Genomic DNA, 4,830 nt, shown 5'->3' with positions numbered 1-4,830 from the left:
TCCCCGCGGGGTACTAGGCATCGGGATAGGTTCCCCATGAGTTAGCGGTCCTCTCGATGGTCACCACTGCCGAAGTTGTGGACAGGGTCGCCGGCGGCGAGCTCCGAGGTGGACGGAGGTTTTGGGTTGGTTTGGGGATTCGGTCTACGGTGGCTCTCGATCGGAATTAAGGGATGAGACGGCTCCGCTGGGTCAAGGGAAGACTAGAGGCGACGAGTATGGGGTCGGAGGGGCTCTGGCTGCGAAGTAACCAACCGAAGTGCGGCGGCGGCTGCACTTGCCGGAGGCGAGTATGACGACCTCCTCTGGTCAAACTGCTGCGAGGGGAGTTGGCTATGGTTGACTTGAGGCTGTTGACGAGTGCAAGGGAGGCCGGGGCGCTATTTATAGCAGGGCAGCATCGGTTCCTGACGGTAGCCATGGATAAGCTCGACAGTGCGCTTGCTACTGTCGTCGGAGGCAACGTGGCGATGGCCGGTTGGCTTCAGGGGTAAACGACGAACTCTCCACTGTCCAAGGAGACGAGCTGGCGTGCTACGGTGGTTTGGGCGGTGCAGACCTGAGCAGCGGCAGGCTGCCGACGCCTGCGTGCCGCCAAAAGGCTCGCTGCGGCGGCGCTGCGAGGAGCCAGGGGTGGCAGCATGTCACGGGCGAACGGACAAGATCGTGGCTTGGTCCCTCGGGCAAGAAAAGACCAGGAGGTACGGAGTAAGCGCGACGCAGTGGCTCGGACGCGCGGCTACTGTTGGCGCGCTCTGGGCGCGCCGAGTGCACGCCCACCAACTGCTCGACGAAATGCCATGGCACCCCAGAGGGCTTGGATGACACTGCAAGTTACCAGACTGGTTAGGGTGGTTACTAAATCTCTAGTGGACAAGCTGGCTAGGCAAATAAAGCAACTCTATAATGCTAACTAAAATCTATGCCAAAACGGTTCATGCACTCCAACTGTTCGACGAAATGCAAGGGGCATCCAGAGGGTTTTGCAAGTAACCAAAATTTCCAGATCAGAGTCTCTTTAGGTGTAGGTGATGGTGGCCAGGTTAGTTTGTCAAATATAGAAACTTGTTAGTGCAACTATTTGAGAAAACCAATTTTGGGCAAAAACTAAAGGCTATCATTTCATGGACCAAAAATATTCCAATGGGTTCATGCTCTTGGACTTAAGGGATTTGTAGGAAGGACTACAAGCAGGAAAAAGAATCATGGGTAAAGGAGCAAGTTAAAATATGGTTGTAGTACAAATTATCAAGTTGGACCAGAATGAAAATGAGGTTGATTCACTCAAATTTTTCAAAGGGCATAACTGGGTTTTTGCATAAAGATGGATAACATACTCCTACTGACCTCCCCTAATTTTGGTGGAAGTTTTAAAGAAGTATTTAAATAGGTTGTGGTGCAAAAGTGCAACTGGACCAGATTTAAAAACTTGTGGTAAAACTCAAAATCTCCAAATGACTAAGGAATATTTTTGCATAAAAGTGATTTAGGGACATCATATGTCATCCCCAATTTTTGGTGAAAATTTTAGATGCATTTATCAAATGGTTGCAGTGCAAAAGTGTTGGGGAACGTAGTAATTTCAAAAAAAAATCCTACGTACACGCAAGATCATGGTGATGGCATAGCAATGAGAGGGGAGAGTGTTGTCCACGTACCCTCGTAGACCGTAAGCGGAAGCGTTATGACAACGCGGTTGATGTAGTCGTACGTCTTCACGATCCGACCGATCCAAGTACCGAACGTACGGCACCTCTGAGTTCAGCACACGTTCAGCTCGATGACGATCTCCGGGCTCCGATCCAGCAAAGCTTCGGGGATGAGTTCTGTCAGCACGACGGCGTGGTGACGATGATGATGCTCTACCGGCGCAGAGCTTCGCCTAAACTCCGCGACGATATGACCGAGGTGGAATATGGTGGAAGGGGGCACCGCACACGGCTAAGGAACGATCCGTAGATCAACTTGTGTCTCTATGGGGTGCCCCCCGCCGCCGTATATAAAGGAGCCAGGGGGAGGAGGCGGCCGGCCAAGGAGGGCGCGCCAAGGGGGGAGTCCTACTCCCACCGGGAGTAGGACTCCCTTCTTTCCTAGTTGGAATAGGAGAAGGGGGGAAAGAGGAGGAAGAGGGGAAGGAAAGGGGGGGCGCCGCCCCCCCTTCCCTTGTCCTATTCGGACCAGGAAGGGGAGGGGCGCGCGGCCCCCTCCTTCCTCCTTCCCTCTTCTCCCTCGAGGCCCATGTAGGCCCAATAACCCCCCGGGGGGTTCCGGTAACCTCCCGGTACTCCGGTAAAATGCCGATTTCACCCGGAACGATTCCGATGTCCAAATATAGGCTTCCAATATATCGATCTTTATGTCTCGACCATTTCGAGACTCCTCGTTACGTCCGTGATCACATCCGGGACTCCGAACAAACTTCGGTACATCAAAACTTATAAACTCATAATAAAACTGTCATCGTAACGTTAAGCGCGCGGACCCTACGGGTTCGAGAACTATGTAGACATGACCTAGAACTATTCTTGGTCAATAACCAATAGCGGAACCTGGATGCCCATATTGGTTCCTACATATTCTACGAAGATCTTTATCGGTCAAACCGCATAACAACATACGTTGTTCCCTTTGTCATCGGTATGTTACTTGCCCGAGATTTGATCGTCGGTATCCAATACCTAGTTCAATCTCGTTATCGGCAAGTCTCTTTACTCGTTCCGTAATGCATCATCCTGTAACCAACTCATTTGGTCACATTGCTTGCAAGGCTTATAATGATGTGCATTACCGAGAGGGCCCAGAGATACCTCTCCGACAATCGGAGTGACAAAACCTAATCTCGAAATACGCCAACTCAATATGTACCTTCGGAGACACCTGTAGTACTCCTTTATAATCACCCAGTTACGTTGTGACGTTTGGTAGTACCCAAAGTGTTCCTCCGGTAAACGGGAGTTGCATAATTCTCATAGTTACAGGAACATGTATAAGTCATAAAGAAAGCAATAGCAGTATACTAAACGATCAAGTGCTAGGCTAACGGAATGGGTCATGTCAATCACATCATTCTTCTAATGATGTGATCCCATTAATCAAATGACAACACATGTCTATGGTTAGGAAACATAACCATCTTTGATTAATGAGCTAGTCAAGTAGAGGCATACTAGTGACTATATGTTTGTCTATGTATTCACACATGTATCATGTTTCCGGTTAATACAATTCTAGCATGAATAATAAACATTTATCATGATATGAGGAAATAAATAATAACTTTATTATTGCCTCTAGGGCATATTTCCTTCGGTCTCCCACTTGCACTAGAGTCAATAATCTAGTTCACATCATCATGTGATTTAACACCAATATTCATATCTGTATATGATTAATACCCAGAGTTCACATCGTCATGTGACCAACACCCAAAGGGTTTACTAGAGTCAATAATCTAGTTCACATTGCTATGTGATTAACACCCAAAGAGTACTAAGGTATGATCATGTTTTGCTCGTGAGAGAATTTTTTTAGTCAACGGGTCTATCACATACAGAGCCGTATGTATTTTGCAAATATTCTATGTCTACAATGCTCTGCACGGAGCTACTCTAGCTAATTGCTCCCACTTTCAATATGTATCCAGATTGCGACTTAGAGTCATCTGGATCAGTGTAAAAGTTTGCGCCGATGTAACTTTTACGACGAGCACTTTTATCACCTCCATAATCGAGAAACATCTCCTTAGTCTTCACTAAGGATATACTTGACCCATGTCCAGTGATCTACTATTAGATCAAAATTGTATTCCTTTGCCTAACACAGAGCAAGGTATACAATAGGTCTGGTTCACAGCATAGCATACTTTATAGAACCTATGACTGAGGCATAGGGAATGACTTTTCATTCTCTTTCTATTTTCTGCAATGGTCGGGTCTTGAGTCTTACTCAACTTCACACCTTGTAACACAGGCAAGAACTTCTTCTGTGACTGTTCCATTTTGAACTATTTCAAAAATTTATCAAGGTATGTACTCATTGAAAAATCTTATCAAGCGTCTTGATCTATCTATATAGATATTGATGCTCAATGTGTAAGCAGCTTCATCGAGGTCTTGCTTTGAAAAACTCTTATTCAAGTATCCTTTCATGCTATCCAGAATTTCCATATCATTTCCAATTAACAATATGTCATCCACATATAATATTGGAAATGCTACAGAGCTCCCACTCACTTTCTTGTAAATACAGGCTTCTTCAAAAATCTGTATAAAACCATATGCTTTGATCAACTCATCAAAGCATATATTCCAACTCCGAGATGCTTGCACCAGTCCATAGATGGATCGCTGGAGCTTGCACAATTTGTTAGCACCTTTAGGATTGACAAAACCTTCTGGTTGCATCATATACAACTCTACTTTAATAAATCCATTAAAGAATGCAGTTTTGACATCCATTTGCCAGATTTCATAAAATGTGGCAATTGCTAACATGATTTGGACAGACTTAAGCATCGATACGAGTGAGAAAATCTCATTCTAGTCAACACCTTGAACTTGTCGAAAACCTTTTGCGACAATTCTAGCTTTGTAGATAGTAACACTATCAGCGTCCGTCTTCCTCTTGAAGATCCATTTAATCTCAATGTCTCGCCGATCATTGGGCAAGTCAATCAAAGTCCATACTTTGTTTTCATACATGGATCTTATCTCAGATCTCATGGCCTCAAGCCATTTTGCGGAATCTGGGCTCACCATCGCTTCTTCATAGTTCGTAGGTTCGTCATGGTCTAGTAACATAACTTCCAGAACAGGATTACCGTACCACTCT

Source organism: Triticum dicoccoides, chromosome 7B (genome assembly GCF_002162155.2).
Source record: "Triticum dicoccoides isolate Atlit2015 ecotype Zavitan chromosome 7B, WEW_v2.0, whole genome shotgun sequence".
Taxonomy (NCBI): domain Eukaryota; kingdom Viridiplantae; phylum Streptophyta; class Magnoliopsida; order Poales; family Poaceae; genus Triticum; species Triticum dicoccoides.
This window is presented reverse-complemented; position numbering follows the sequence as displayed.